Below are 17,099 nucleotides of genomic sequence, written 5' to 3'. Positions count from 1 at the left end.
ACAAAACACAACTTATTGCAGAATTGGAAACTACTGGTTTTAGCAACCGACTGGATGAACAGGGCCAAGCAATAAATGCACTTATTTCTAACTTTAGTGACTGGCACCCATTAATATAAAGGAACTTAGGGAGAGGAGTATCTTGTCTTGGGGAGGGTGGAGACAGACAACCATTCCTGTTTTTATTATATTGAATTGTACATATTTCTAAGCATAAATAGTCTTCATGATCTCAGGCCAGGTCCAAATGATACCTCCTTCATTCCTTCAGCTGGAAGCAAATTCTCTCTGCTCTGAACTAAAACAACATGTTTGTCAATGTTTCTCTTTAGGAGCTCAACACTTTCTCCCCCATGTAATGACAATTTTTAAATGTGCAATTTTCTGCTCTAGACTAAAAGTTTCTGGAAGACAGGCACTATGCATGGTTTATCTTTGTACTTCCTTATTTCAAATAAGCATCCTTGAATGCTAAGAGCAGAATGCTAAGGAGTATCAACCTTTAAATGGCCAGAGAAGATTTAAGTGAAAAGACAAAGAAAGAGTGGTCAGGAAGCTGGAGTTGACTGAGGCCAGAGCAGACCCACAGAAGCCAAAGGAGAAGAAAATTCCAGCATGAGGTTTGTCAGCAAAGAACTGGTCCTCAAGTGGGAGAACTAAGAAAAGAATTTGCCAGGGAAAGAAGAGAGAAATTTGATATCCTGAAACCCAGGATGGAAAATAGGAAATACATTGCCACCAGGTCCTCAAGTTCCTCTGGACTGGTGTCCCAGGTGACTTCCTCCCTGGCAGTTAAAAACAACTTTTTGGCAATAGGGCCAATTTTGGGGAAAAAAGTATTAGATGTTTATGAGTTTCTTTTATTATAAATTCAAAATTAAAATAGCTTCCTTGACTCTCATGGGAACAAATAATCTATTTTTATAATTTAGATTGCCTGCTGATTTGTTTTTGTTTTCTTTTTCTTTTTCTCTCAGAGGTTTTATTCCAAGATATGTTAGCTCCAAATAGTCCAAATTCACTTGATAGCTCAGATAAGGGAGATTATAGATGTGAACATTCTCAAGGGATGCTCCTAGTGTAGGTAGATGAGGTAGCCATAGGTGTCAGTTGCTGTTAGTCCATTGTCTCTACCCTTGGTGATGGTGCATGGGCTTTGCAGTGCATCATGGGTTATGGGTGGTATGATGGTGGCAGATGTTGACACTCCAAGAACAGACAGAGCATGGCAATACAGGGACTCAAGGCAGGGAGTTTTCGTATTTGGAGTGCCTGGACTCAGATGGTGGAGCTGGCATTTGCAGAGGAGTTTTGCATTTCCTCTGTTCTTGTAGACAGAGGGAGGAAGAGGTCTCTAAGGGACTTGTAAATTTATTCTTAGGTGTGCGGCAACTACAGGGTATATAATCAGAGGAAATTTTAAGCTTTAAAAGTAGGTGTAGAAGGTGAGGCTTTGGAAACCAGGAAACTGCTACTCCAGATGCCAGCAGGTAGAGTCCTCTAGGGCAGGAGCTCAGACTGGCCAAGTGGCAACACAGTCCGCCTTGGGAAGGCTGTCTCCATTCTCTCACTCTTGGATACCTGGGTAGACCACTGCTTATATGAACATTAATGAGAAAGAAAAATGCTACACCAGTGTAATCACTCAAATACTCAGGTGAGGCAGAACTGAGGAGCAATAAAACAATGGCCTCCCTAAAGTTTCATCTCACATGGGTATATATCACTTTATAAATTAAAAAGTCCCATTTCGTCTTGAAATAGCATCTTTAGGGATCATCTTCTCATTTCAGATGGGTAGCTATGGCTCACTTTAAGTTAAATCACATTAGCAAGACACTGCAACTGGAATGAGTTCACTTAGTTCAACACAATAATAATGAGTGCTTATTTTGTCTCCAGCCCTAGGCGAAGCACTGTAAATAGAGAGAAGAATTAAAGGCAGCCAACCCTAATCCTTCCTGTCTTAGTCTGTTTTGTGCTGCTATAACAGAATAGCTGAGACTGTGTAATTTATAAAGAAAGGAAATTCACTTCTTACTGTTCTAGAGGCTGGGAAGTTCAAGAGCATGGCAGCAGAATCTGGTTGGCTACTTCTGACGGCCTTCTTGCTGTATCATAACCGTGGTGGAGGGCATCACATGACAAGAGGGCAAGAGTATGCTTGTTGGCTCAGGTCTCTCTTTCTCTTCTTATAAAGCCACCAGCCCCATCATGGGGGGCCCCAACCTTATAATCTGATCTAATCCTAATTATCTTCCAGAGAACCCATTGCCAATCAACATAGGAATTTGGGGATTAAATTTCCAACACATGAAATTTGGTGATACACATCAAACCATAGCATTCTGCTTCTGACCCCCAAAATTCATGCGTTTCTCACACATAAAATACGTTCATTTCATCCCCATAGACCCAAAGTCTTAATTCATTCCAGCATCAACTCAAAAGTCCTAAGTCCAAAGTCTCATCTGTGAGCTTGTGAAATCAAGACAAATTATCTAGTTTCAAGACATAATGGTGGAACAGGCATAGGGTACACATTCCTATTTGAAAAGTTAGAAATTAGCCAGAAGAAAGAAGTGACAGGCCCCAACCAAGTTTGAAAACAAGCAGAGCAGACATTAAATTGTTAAGCTGAAAATAATTCAGCCTTAAATGAATTATTTGACCCCATGTGCCACTTCCTGGACACACTGAGGCTGGGGGTGTGTCCTTAATGCATCAGGCCACCCCACTCCTGTGACTTTGCTGGGCTCAGCCCACATGGCTGCTTTCACAGATTGGAGTCACACACTGATTCCTGAAACTTTCCTAGGCAGGCAAGCATTGAATGTTTGCCAGTGGCCCCACAGTTCTGGGGGCTTGAGGGTGGCTCCAACTCTGACACTACACTCCCACTCAGCATTGCCTTATTGAGGTCTCTCAGTACGCTCTGCCCCTGTGACAAGTCTCTGCTTGGGCACGCAGGCTTTTCTATACATCCTTTGAAATCAAGGTGGAGACTACTATGGCGCCACAGCTCTTGCATTCTGCACACCTGCAGAATCAGCATCATGTGGACACTGCCAAGTGTTACTGCTTATACCCTCTGAAGCAGCGGTATGAGCTGCATCTGGGCCAGTGGTACGAGCTGCATCTGCGTAGCAGGAGCTCTAAGCTCATCCTGAGAAACTGTTCTGCCCTTGTTGGCCTCTGGGCTCTCTGGTAGGAAGGGCAGCTTTGAAGATCTCTGAAATACATTTGAGCTCTTTCTCCCATTGTCCTCATGAATAGCCTCTGGCTCCCTTCTAGCAGTCTTAATTATTTTGTTTGTTTGTTTGTTTGTTTGAGGTGGAGTCTGGCTCTGTCATCCAGGCTGGAGTGCAGTGGTGAAATCTCAGCTCACCACAACCTCCACCTCCCAGGTTCAAGTGATTCTCCTGCCTCGGCTTCTTGAGTAGCTGGGATTACAGATGCCCACCAGCATGCCTGGCTAATTTTTGTATTTTTAGTAGAGACAGGGTTTCACCATGTTGCCCAGGCTGGTTTCGAATTCCACCTCAAGTGATTTTCTCGTCTCAGCCTCCCAAAGTGCTGGGATTACAGGCGTGAGCCACTACGCCCAGCCCTCTAATTGTTTTTTATATTTTGAGGCTGCAAATTTTCCAAATTTGTATGTTATTCTTCACCCTTCATTATAAATTCTGTCTTTAAACCATCTATTTGCTCTGAATCTCATTGTAAGTGGCCAAAAATCACCATGCAGCATCTTGAACATTTTGTTGCTTAGAAATTTCTTCTACCCGAAATCCTAGTGCATTGCTTTTCAGTTCCACCTTCCATAATGCCCCAGAACATGAACACAATACAGTCAATGTCTTAACTACTCTATAGCAAGGATGACCTTTGCTCCAGTTTTCAATACTTTGCTCTTTGGTTCCATCTAAGGTCATGTCAGAATTGCCTTTATTGTTCATACTTCCAGGACATTCTGGTCATGACAATTTAAGTAATCTCTAAGAAGTTCCAGAATTTCTCCAGTCTTCTTTTATTCTGAACCCTCACCAGAATCTCGTTTAATGCTCCATTCACAACAACATAAGCTTTTTATAGCCTGCTCCTCCAAACTCTTTCAACCTCTGTCCATTACTTAGTTTCAAAAACACATCCACATTTTCATGCATTCATTATTAGCAATAGACCCACTTCTCAGTACCAATTTTCTGCCTTACTTTGCTCTGACAGAATACCTAAGGCTGGGTAATTTATTAAGAAAAAATGTTATTTGGATCACTGTTCTGGAGTCTGGGAAGTCCAAGAGAATGGCACAAGTATCTGCTTGGCTTCTGCTAAGGGCCTTCTTACTGCCTCATAACATGGCGGAGGACATCCATTGACAAAGAGGGCAAGAGAGTACTTGTCAACTCAGGTTTCTCTTTTTCTTCTTATAGTGTCACTAGTCCCATCATCGGAGCCCCACCCTAATAACCATATCTAATCCTAATTATCTCCCAAAGGACCCACCTCTAATCAACACATGAGTATAGAATTTAAGTTTCCAATATATGAAACTTGAGGCACACATGCAAACCATAGCACTTTCCCTCTGCCTTTTTCTAATCCAGTCATCTCTCTTGTGGATGTAAAGCTTTCTGTCTCAGTGGATTGTGCTCAAGCTCCCATCTGGGCCACACAACCCAATCTTTCTATTTTCTCTTTTGAACTTATAGACTGCTTTTGATATTATATTATAAAGTTGAAATTGCTTATCACAGATCTCAAATTATAGTACATAAGCAGATCACTTCATCTCTGCTAATGTGGAATAGTAAAAAACAAAACATGGAATTGTAGAATACAAAAGAGAGACAATAAGCTTAGAGGTATAGCAAATTGCCCAAAGGGCTACATGAGTTGGCATTCTCTCAAAACAAATTAAATACCAGAGAAGGTTTCTCATCACACTAAATGTTTGCTGCTGTATTGGAATTGGGTTATAAACTGGAGAATTTAGACATCCTTCACTTAAGCATCTATTTTTTTTTAACGAAGGACCAGCAAGAAGGTCCTTACAAGATGCAGCCCCTTGATCTTGGATTTCTCAGCCCTTGTAATAAATAAATTACTTTATAAATTACCAAGTTTCAACTACACTTTTATAAGCAACAGAAAATGGACTAAAACAGATAGAGAGGATGGGGAGTATGTTCAGCCTGAGATGCTACCTTGACCTGCAAGTGAAGATAACCAGGATTCTGGGAAGGACATTCATGTTCTTAAGCCACCTATTTAGAGGTGAAAGAAGAGATTACAGGATGAATCAAAGGAGACAGTATTGTGAAGAAAGAGAAGAGAACGTGTGATTAAGTCCATTTTTGACTGTCATTAAGTAAAAAGAGTCGAGGGGCACTGGCTCAAGTCTGTAATCCCAGCACTTTGGGAGGCCAAGATGGGAGGATTACTTAAGAGCAGCAGTTTGAGACCACAACAGACAGCAGAGTGGAACCCTGTCTCAGAAAAAAAAAAAAAGCCAGGTGTGGTGGCATGTGCCTGTAATCCCAGCTATTTAGGAGGCTGTCCAAGAGGTTGAGGCTGCAGTGAGTTGTGATTCTGCCACTGCACTCCAGCCTGCATGACAGTGAGACTCTGTCTCAAAAAATAAAAATAAAAAGACAGAAAGAAAGAAATGAAAGAAAAAGAAGAAAGAAGAATCTCTGTAGAATCTCAAATAACAGCAGTCATAGGGAATTGTGAAAGTTGAAAAGGGAATTAACAGAAGACTGCTGTCAATAATATCAAATGCTTCTTGGACATCAAAGATGTTGAAGATTCAGGAATGACCAATAGGAGACCATTGATGATACCTTAAAGAGAGTAGTCTCAGTAAAGGAACAGGAGCAGAAGTAAAATTTCTAGGATTAAGAAGAGTCAGAAAGTAGATGCACTGAGGGCTGATCACTTTTTTTGAGAAAGTTGGTGGTGGAATAAAGGAATCAGGTGAACAGGAAAAGTCATTTTAAAGTGTGTTGGGGGTGCTGAGAATATATGCTCAAAATAGAAAAACATTGAAATTGTTTCCGAGTGTACTAATAAATATGGTGGAAAGAAGACACATTGAAAAGCTTTCATTATACTTTTCATTGATATTATAATATTCTTATTCAGAAGTATTCAGTACAAGTAGATTGTTGCAATTTATCAGTGTTCCTAACTTTAAGATTTTATACAATTGGTCCTAGAGTTAACCATGCCAAATGTATTACTTTAGAAGCATCAAATCAATTTAATTGTCTGCCATAAAGTCAAATTCCTCCTTCCACCAGTCATTGAATTGTATATGTGGAGACTTTCCAATCATAACTAGTGGACATGGGATATTATGAAAAAAAGTTAATTAAATCTTTCCTATTTTGAAATGTGGGTGACTATATGCCATTGAATTCAAAGGGACAAGAAAGTAATATTGTTCATATTTTGACTATTATTAATATTTTAAAATGTTCATTCAAATTACTTGGGAAATCTGAATTGATTAGTATGCCAAGAAAAATATTGTGTGAAGTGAAAATAGAAAAAGAAATTACATGTAAGTTGTTAGAATATGAAAGTAGCATATGTTGGTAGGAATTCAAAGTGAGGCAAAAATATAATGCAACCGAAGAAAAAAATCTGGACTCATTCTAATATGTTAATGAGACCACACCTGGAACAATGCATTCAATGTGGGATACCGCTAACAAAAATGAACATCTAGGAAACTGGAAATAGTTCAGAGACAAGCAATAAGAATGATTACGGGTTTGTAAAGACTGAACTGCCACAAGATTAAAAGGCCTTATATTTGTTTACCGTGGCTAACATGACTTAAAAGTGAGCATGATATCTGTTTATAAACATCTGAGAGCGCAGTGTAAGCATGGAAGAAGGAGTAGAGTTGCCTAATATGCTACTAAACTGATTCAACTGGAGAGAATTTTCAAGAGAAAATCTAAAAGTAAATATAATGAACTTGTCTCCCAGAAAATGTGCATTTCCTTTCTTTTAGAGGCCCTGCCAAGAATGAGGAAATTTAGCAGGTCCCCTGAAGATTTGATTTCTTCACTTTCACAAACTAGTAGAAACCTTTTTAAGCTTCATCTGTCTGCACAAAATTACTCAGAAAGTGTGTTTATTTATAGATTTTAGAAAACCGGCAGCATAGAACTTGGGCAATCATATTTTATCTTCATTCATTCTTGTAGTCTGTCATCAGTAGAGAGGTAGATTAAAAAGACTGTTCAACCTTGTTCATATTAAGGTTGGTCTTTAAAACTTCATACTTCCAAAGCTCAAATGGTTTGGCTTAGAATTTACTAAGAAACAACTGAATTATTATTGTATTTTTGAAAAATTGTGTAAACTTCCAGCTGGAGTTCATAGATATACCAAAAGGTGCTCAAGAGATTTACTTTGGGATTACTTCTATAAGCATCCAGTCCTCTGTATTCTTTTTTGATAAATTTAGTGTCTTATACCATTTTTTAGCCTAAAATCTGTTCTTACTAAAGTGATGACCTGGTTTTCCCCTTAAGGTTGCTTTTAAATGACATTAAAACAAAAATTATGTTTTGGATTATGAGCTCCTAGAGTGCTGTGTTTGTTTAATTTGACTTACACAAAATCTAATGCCAAAACAGTGCCATGCACATTTGAAAAATAAACAAATAGTAAATGGTAACTGCAGAGGCATCCCATTCCAGAGGAGTTGGTTAAGGGAATTGCTAATAAGTGAATCTCATATTTCCACTGATTTACACAATAAAGTATTATATTTTTTATCTCCCCACTGCTCCCAAAACACATCCTTTTTCAGACTGAGTTGAACATGTACGAATATTCTGAGAGCCTGACTCATGTCATGCAGGGCCCACTGGTGTTTTTGAATCACTTCAAGAATCTGGCAGCAGGTCTCTGACTTCAGCTTCCCCCACGTGTCCTTTTAGGCCCTTCGCGTTTCTTCCATTTTTCTACTTTCCTTCTCTTCATTGTCTGTACTGTATTGCACTACTGGGCTAATAGATGCTAGGGAAGGGTAATGAGTAACTGGTACAATATTTCAGGAAACTGATTTGCTATTTAATTGTGTACTTACGAATTGTTTACATTTTACCACAAATAAGATAATAAGCAAAACAATAAATAATACATGAATTTTAAAAAGATGCCTCAACTTCAGGGACTTCAAGTATACTTTAGACAAGAAAAGCAATAATTAAATAAGCACAGAATTTAAAAAGCAATACCTCAAAGTAACTTGGACTCAACAATTTTGTTCCGGTAATGAAAAGGGGAGGCTTGAAAATATCTCTTGGCGACTCTGAGGGACATATGGAATGTAATTCTTTAAACCAATGTTTCTCAAACTGTATGTGAGATAATTTTAGGTGGTACACGAGAAATAACTTTTATTTCTACAATATAGCTTCCTTTGCAAGATCATCTTCTATTCATGGAGGGTTTTATTAGTTTTCCATTTATGGTGACTATAAAAAAGTCCTTTATCAGATACACTTATTTAATAAAAATAGATTGTTTAAAGATACATATAAATCAATAATATTATAGGTGATATGGCTATAATTATAAAAGTGATATTCAATGTAAATGCTGGAAATAAGGCCTCATTTAAGCAAACAATACATTTTTGCCTTTATAACCCTAAAATTCTGTTACCTATGTTAAACTTATTTCAAATGTGGACTGAAAATTGACGTTTTATCTGACACCTAGTGGTGTCCATGTTAATATATGTATATTTAAGACAACTATTAGAAGGTAGTAATATGAAGTCAAATAACTAATATATTATTCTGGATTTTAAAAATAATTTCTGTGCATGTATTCTTATCTAGATGTATAAAAATCCATGCAGGAGCAAAGTGACCTTGAAGGCAAGGTCAGTGTAACTGAAAAATCTGACTTTAGAAGGGTACAAAGAAACATGCTAAGAAAACCCACCCTATATTTATGCTAAAGTATGAATTTTTATTTTATTTTATGCATCTCCCACCTTTATTTATAGGTGAAACTAGCACATAATGTTTTATGCCAAAATGAAATTCAAAATGTTGTTCCCTTTTTGGACAGTATTAAATTCATCATTGTACTTAATCCTTACATGATATTTGCTATAGCCACAGAACATTCTTAGACACTATGATTCACAAAACATTTAAATTGCATATTTGGCTTGTAACATATTACACATTAAAAAGAATTACTATTTTTCTGAACACGATTAATACTAATAATAGCATCGCAGTGACTAAGAATATGGACTCAAATAAAGGCTGCCTTGAAACTCAGGTCTACCATTTATTAGCAAGCTTCTAAAAATTCTGAGCCCTTTGTTTTCTCACATGTGAAATGGAGAAAATAAACCTGCAAAATTAATTAAATCTGTCCATTGATATTTTTCTCTCCAGTGTATATTAACTGGCGTTCCTCGTTAGGCCAGACTGTGCTCTCAACCATGCTCCAAATTCCCTTTGTGCCAACCCCACTGCCAGAACCCTTTCTACCTTGAGAACCAGAAAAGGAAACATTATGCCTGGCAATGCCTACACCCTCCAAAATAAATCTGCAGGAAAGAACACCCAGTAAGTGATGAGAGCAGCAACGACTGCCTTTATTATTCTAAATTTACAACACCACCTTTTCTAGAGCCTCTTAAGCATTGTAGATAATTCCCCACTCATTAAAAAATAAATTGTAACCATAAGTATTCAGTGCTGATACTGCTTTTAAATTGGACAGTGCTCATATCAGTTGCAGAAGACCAACCTAAAGTAGAGGATGAAATCTTTTTTCTGAACTTTTTTTCAGAACGTAACTTAGTGAATATATTAAAACTAAACTTTCTTTGAATGGGAGTAATTTCTATGAATTAATCTATAATCTCTTAGACCACACCTAAAGTAATGTAGACGTTGTTGTATCACAGGCTTTGTAATTAGAGACCACTGGATTTGTCTTTGGAAAAGTCACTCATGATTCTTTGGGCTTTGGTTTCCTCATCTTTCTTACCGGCTTAATACTGACCACTGCAGAGTTGCCATGGAAATTAAATGAACTCATGTACCATAAGTGACCAATACAATGACTGACACTCAGTGATTTATCAATAAATTAAAACATTTATTATCAATATGACAAAGAAGGTGCCGCTAAAATAGACAATAAGTTTTTGGAAGAAGTGATTAAATGGATGCGAAATTTATGGATTATTTATTCCGTGCTACCATTGCTGTGTCCCCTGGTTGTGGTATACACACGTGTGCGTATAGAATCGTAAATCCTGTGTGGGCGCGTAATGCATGCGCAGAAGGCTTAGGCACGAAATGTCATTTCAGCAATGTGCCTAGGGAAGCTCTGACGCCGCCTTGGAAGTAAGTCGTTGCTGCTTGACCTTTGGGTGTCTGGGAGGGATGCCTATACCTGCACCCAGCACTGGAAGGGGCCCAGGCCCTTTCCAGCACAGCCTATCCCCAGACTGCTTAGTCCTTCGTAACATATATCTCCACGGAAAAGGGTATTTCCTCCCGTCAGAAAAAGCGCCCCAGTCTGGTCTGGGTTGGATTTTATTTCACGTTGTTGCAAGTAGGCGAAGTCCCTTCTGTCTCCTCCCTTGGGGTAAGTGGAAAGGAGTCCGGCAGGGGGCCCGCAGTGGCCTGCACAGGGGAACTGGGTAGCAAGAGAGTTAGTTCCAGGCAATTCCGGGGGCTGCCCCACAGAAGCAGGTGGGGATCGACAGTGGCTCTCTCACCCAGCGAGGAGAGCGCGGTCGCGGGTCCCTCCCCTCAGCCTGGAGACTGCAGCCGCTCGAGTCCGCCCGGGTGGGGGCGGGGTGGGGGCGGCGCGGAGGGCACGGAGATTACGGCGGCGCCACCCGGGACATCCAGGGCCCCGACGCCCTGGGCGGTCCCCACGCGAGATCGCAAACCATGACAATAGGCAGTCACCCGAGGTCGAATAAAAACGGAGTGGGTTCCCCGAGCGCCGCCGCCCCCCGCGTCCCTGGCGGCCTACCCCGAGGCCCCCGGCGGCCTCCAGTGCCCGCAGTAGCCGGCGACGACGTCGCCCCCGCCCCACCTCCGTGCGCAAGTGCGAGGCTGCCCGCAGCGCGGCGCACGCTGCGGCCGCTCCCGGCTTCCGCGCAAAACTTCCATCCTGTCCACGTGAAGTTGTTGCTGCCTTAGAGAGGGGGAAAGAGGTGCGGGAAAAGCTAGGGAGTGACGACCGCGGCGGCTGGGCGCGCTCTCTCTTTTTCTTTTCTTCTCCTTTCCCCCCTGTCGCAGTCCGGAGTTTTGGCTCCTCTCCTTTCCTCCTCCCCCTCGGAGCCGGCTTCTCCCCCCGCCCCGCTTCTCCCCCGCTTGTGTACGCTATTTGTTGTGGGGTGGCCGAAGGGGATGTCCTGTTTTCACCAGAGGCACAGCGCGAAGGGGAAACTTCGACACTGGAAGGAACGAGAATAAATACTTAATTACGGACGCACGGAACCGCGGCTGGGACAGATACTTCGGGAACCCGAGGCGGACCGGGCGACGAGGTGAGTGTCCCCTTCTTCTAACTCCCGCCCCAGGGCTCCCGGGGAGCCTGAGTTTGGAGAACCCCCAAACTTTCCGGGAAAGTGCGCGAGGCTCTGCCGGGGACGCCGAGCGATGGGGACTGAGGACGCGCAGCTGGACGGTGTATGGGCGCCTGCGTCCCCGGGGGGCGCTTGGAGGCCGGGTGCCCCACGCCTGAGGGCCCGGGCCCCTCGGACCGCAGCGGTGCTGTCTGCCCTGGAAGACGTCCCCACGCCCCAGGGGTCCCTTCCGAGCCTGCCTGTCCCTTCCGGGGTCGGCGCGGAGCCTGCGCGTAACGGCGTTCATCCAGCAGTCCAGCGCGCGGCTTCTACCTGCACCCCGCCTCCACCTGGCAGAGGCGCGCGCATCGGGGTCTCCCCCAAATCTTTCTTATGACGTGTATTACTTTCTGATGACCCCCTAGATGGTCCAGGCGCGAAGATGCTGACCTAGAGTCCCTCGGAGGGTCACAGGCGCCTGGGCTTTCCCGGTGCCGGGTGCGTGTGTACTTTAAAGGCTCGCATTCTAATCTCCAGGCACTGATCGGGCTTTTCGACTGCGGCGATCCCACTTTAATAGTTTTTATGTGGCGTGGACTGAATGTCTCCTGCAGTTTGCCAGGGTCGGTGAAATTAGAAGCGCCTTGTCAGAGCAGTCGCGTTCATTGGCTCGAGTAGCGGGTGCCATGGAAGGCTTATAACTTCTCCAAAGGAAGGGACCTGGCTGAGGAGAGCAGGTTTTTCTCTCCTTCCAAGCCTGCTGGGTCTGGGGAGGCTTTGGGACTTGAAATGGTTTGGATTTTTAGCGTGTTGAAGCGGGGTTTGGAAGTAGACGTGTGTGTGCTTGTTTTATTCTGCGCCGCACAGCAAGCCGGACTTTCGTTTGGTAGCACTGGAAAGAGTTTTCTCCCTTTGTCTGCGAGATTCTGGACAGTTCGGAGCGATTAGGGAATTTGCGGACCGAGTTGGGTGGCAGAGCTGGGGCGAAAGCGGAGAGCGCGATTTAATTTTCGTCATCTCTTCCCTGCTTGCGGGGACAGTGTCTCCCTTCACCACCACCCCTCTTTCTCCTTCCTATGAAGACAACGGGTTTGCGCCTGGGGTGAGAGTGTGTGCGAGAGGGTGGTGTGGAAACTGTCCTCTCTCACCGCGTCCCCTGCGCCTTTCCCCGCCGTCCCGAGCGGGCCTAGAGAGTCATTCATGAATCTTAACCTGAGGGCAGGGGAGGAAGGTGCAGGTCCCTCTGCCCTTTCTGCCAAGGTGCAGAATAGCGCCCGGGAGTGTGTTTTGGTTCCAGAGCAGTTCCACGTGGAGCAACTCCGTGTGCGTGTGTGTTGTGTACTTGATCTGTGAGGAGGTAACAGGAGTCTGGTGTTCAAACCCAGTGGGCCCTTGGCCATTAGTTTGCTTTCCTGGCTGTCATTACAGACACTTCCAAAATCTGATACCTAAGAGAACCAACAGGTTAGGTTTCACATTAAGATCTCATACTTAACAGTTTTCTTTCTCCCTTGCCCCTTTTGGCTTGGCACCCTGGGATCAACGTAATTGTTGGAGCGAAATACATCTCCTGGAATATGGCATTTTGTTCCTCTTCTCATCTGCGGCCACTTTGTGAACCCTGGGGTGTTTGTCAGTTTCAGTGCGGGCTCCTGCAGGATTTAGGTGGGAGTCTTAGGAGCGTTTAACAACCGCGGGCTCCCCATCATCAGCTTCTGAAGTTTCACTTACACGTAGGTGACTGACAGGATTGAAAGTTGACGATGGTTTTTTTGTTTGTTTGTTGCGTTGTTTTTGTTTTGAAAACCTTAGGGAAAGGATTGTACTTGAATTCCTTTCCTGGGTACAGTTTGGTTTTAAGTAGAATGAGTGCCTTTTTTTTTTTTTTTTTGGTCTTTCAAAATGTTATTGGCAAGCTTAAACCTGAAGAACCAAAAACTAGAGGGGGCAGGGAGAGAATCCCCCCAAAAATATTTGATACGTCATATGGAGCGTTTTAGGAGACTGTATTCAAAGACATTTGTGTATTTTTAAAAATAGCATTATCCCAAGAAACAAAAAGCAATAGTAACAAGAGACGAACTGTTTTGTGTCGAGCAAGACTGCCAGAATCTGATTTTTATGGCAACAATATCGAAAGCAGATATAACTACACCCACATTTATTGTTATAAACCGTAAAATAGTTTGTTCCACCTGATTAAAAGTTGTAAGTCATTCAAAGTTAAACCAGTATTTAGAAATGACTGTACAAGAATGTTAAAACCTTTGACAGCTACAGCTTTGAAAGCAACATAATTAGATTTGTTGAAAACGGCTCCTTTCTCTGATTATTAGGGATATGTACTTGTCTTTCATAAGAAGTAAAGGTCTAAAATCAATATGGTTTTCAAAAGCCTGTTTTCCTTTGTAAATTTCCTGAAAATAGTATGTTTCAATATTTAAAGACCATTGTAACTGCAGGTTGGTTCACAATTATAACTAAAATAAGATTTGCTCAGTTATTTTCTTTTTATTAGTGTTTATTGAATATTTGAAATTGAATTTCTCATTTCCAAAATAAAACGTTTCACATATATGTATGTATTCACCATTAACCTTTCTTTTAAGTAGTATGCTTAAGTTTTAAAATTTTAGAAATCTTAAGATTTGTATAAAAAGGAGTGATTGTATAAAAAGGAATAATCATTATTATTAATTGTTAAGAAAAATAGATGCTGAATTTTAGAGGGTTTCTGGAAGCTGGAGAAAAAAATTGTCTGCATAGAAGTTTCTTTTTTGAGGGGTGACTGGCAGATGAGTTACTTGTCATTTTGCTATATATATTTTTTTCTTTCAATAAGCCTCTTTGGGTTAAAAAAAAAAAAGAAAAACAAGTTCTCCATTTCTAAGAGTTTCCTTTTTATTTATGTTGTACTTTGGGGTGTAAATAAATTTTACATAGCCACGGGAAATAGAGTATCCAATTTCATGTTTTCAATCTCTGTTGCAAGCTCTAAACGACTGATGTGTCTAAAAATATATTTATATGGCTTGATATTTCATTTTTAAATTTTATGCATTGGAGTTAGATTATTTAGAATATTTAGAAAGGTAGAATGGTAGAAAGACCATGACTATTGTTATAAAAAGTTAGAATGTTAGGAAGTTCACATTCTGACTTTCAAATAATCGAACTTATTTTGCCCCACAAAACCTCACAGGTTTTATACAGATTTCGAGAAGAGGGGAGATAATCTTTTTCAATACTTAGTTCTAAGTGTTAAGTAATTTAAGAATGCAAGTATTTATGGTGCTTTCTAATTATCATTTTTTTCTGTTAGGTAAATGCAAGAACACTGGACATTCAGTAAAAACAGGCCCCTCTTTATAAGGAGTTTATTCACCATAGTTCTGTATTGCAGCTGCTGATCATATTTCATGGAGCTGTTAAAGCACTTAAAACCTAAAATTAGGTACTGTCTGGTTGTAAATATTTCAGATCACTCATTTAAGAAATAAATAGAAAAGCGTGCTATCAAAAGTAGGAAACGTTTTGAATCCTGTCACTGAAGAGCTGAACAAACCTCTATCAAAACACCTTCTTTTTTTTTTCAATGAGAATATAATCTTGACAGTTTCTTTTTCCAAATGGATATTATTCTTACATGTACTAAATGCTAAACTCTTAAAACGTGCCTCCCTGTAGAGTATCTTAAACTAATTATATTCAGAAATACAGTTGGGGGATTTTATTACAATGGTTACTAGGTGAAGGAAATCAACACCGGGGGAATGGGGTGGCATTGGAGTGTACCTGCTTCTCTCATGAATTTTTCCTGCTAAACTATGAAATGACATGCTGTTTCAGGCATTTGCCCTGGAGATGGGTGAGATGCAATATATGTAATATTACATATATTAGATGTGTTTTAATGAAGGGGACACTGCATATTCATTAAAATCATTTTTGGAGCCAAACTTGGCATCATTTAGCTTGAACTTAAGTGGAAGAAAATGAGCAAGAGTTACACATTCAAAAGAAGTACAGGCAACTTTGATTGCTTTTAAGAAGTTTGAAGACTTTGTAAACATTACCATCACTCAGTATTGCTTGTGGAGCTGTTCATTAATATATGCCTTGGTGATGCGTCATTTTACGCCTGAAGTTTGTCATTCTTAGTGTTTCTCCATCCGTGTTGTTATTAGTAAAGAGATACTGAAAATGAACACCACTATTCTTACTCCCCTAACCCCTTTCACACCTCCAGAAAAAGAGATGAAGCTGATTAATTTAAAATAGAAACCATTTTGTGTTATCAAAACCACATTTATATAGTGATTTGAGACAGTTTCAGAGAGTGCACCTCTGAGTCTCACTGTAACCTTTTTTGTCATTGAAAGGTGCTAATTGATCTTAGGGCACTGACACAATAGTATAGTTTGATATTTGAAACCTTTCAAAGTTGGTCTGGCCCTTTTCTTACCCTGAGATTTCAGTGCATGAATGATGAAGAAAGACACCATTCTAAAATACCAGAAATTCTCATTTTTTTTCCCAATATGAAATGTTTTAATACAACATGTTCATATTTGTAAAGCTTTTATTTATATACAGTAAGTAATTTTATTTTAATGTACTTTTGGACTGTAGCAGAAAGACCTATATGTTCTATCGTGTTAGAATTTTTTAGTTTTTTTTTTTTTTTTTGCTGAATGGGTAGTTTATTTAGGTTATGATTTTTAGGCAAAGTCTGATTCCTATTATCACATGAATATTTTCAAAGCGAAATTGCTTTAAACCAATGTGGAATAGCTTTCATATCACCAAGGCATATATTAATGTAGATATCAAATATGAGAGCATATTTTCTTCAGTATATTTATATCCTAAAGTGTATTTTTAAATAAAGTGGTCACTTTAGTCTTTAGATAATTGCAATTTGACTGTCATTGTTACTATAATATTAATCACTCTTACCATCATAACATCATAGCTAGCATTTACTAAGGAATTTCATGCAAAACACTGTTTTCAGCATTTATATGGATTAGCTAATTTTAATCTTTTTAACTATGCCGTAAATTAGGTACTTTTGTTATTCCCATTTTACAGATAAGGAAGCTGAGACCCAGTCATGCAGCACAGTGGAGCCAGGATCCTAACTCGCCAGTATGAAGCCAGCACCCTTATCCTTAAGCATGTGCTGGACACTTGCTTCCATCAGTCATATACCACCATTTTTAGGTGGTACCTGAACATTTTGTTTTAATAATATTTGTATAGTTATGTAAGGATAACTGGATATTAGAAACATTTGTTAAATTTTGTATTAGACCTGTAATTTCATGGGCTATGTAGTTTGAGACCAGACCAAAAAAAGTATTGAAGTCAAAGAAAAAAAATTAAGTGTCTGAAGAAACATATTAAGTAACAGTGAACAAGAATATGGCCGAAACAACCACAGTCATGAAGGCTGGACAGCAGATGACTGAATTTGGAGAAATGCTATATTTTGTAATGTTTCCCCGTT

The 17,099-nt window shown here is 40.4% G+C and overlaps 1 protein-coding gene across 6 annotated transcripts in view; it reads left to right on the top strand.

Moving 5' to 3' along the window:
- Positions 1-10,416: 10,416 nt before the first annotated feature.
- EYA4 (EYA transcriptional coactivator and phosphatase 4) overlaps positions 10,417-17,099 on the top strand; it is a 290,443-nt gene continuing 283,760 nt past the window's right edge. For 5 of the 6 annotated variants that reach the window (XM_011962138.1, XM_011962136.1, XM_011962137.1 and 2 more), the window contains exon 1: positions 11,171-11,569. The gene's annotated coding sequence lies outside the window, so the exon portion shown is untranslated. Of the gene's footprint in view, positions 10,654-11,170; positions 11,570-17,099 lie in introns of those variants that run through there. The other variant, XM_011962139.1, reaches the window with a different exon arrangement.

The sequence above is a fragment of the Colobus angolensis genome, unplaced genomic scaffold, assembly GCF_000951035.1.
Source record: "Colobus angolensis palliatus isolate OR3802 unplaced genomic scaffold, Cang.pa_1.0 Scaffold58, whole genome shotgun sequence".
NCBI lineage: Eukaryota > Metazoa > Chordata > Mammalia > Primates > Cercopithecidae > Colobus > Colobus angolensis.
The sequence above is the reverse complement of the archived record's forward strand: the minus strand, read 5'-3'. Positions and strand labels throughout refer to the sequence as shown.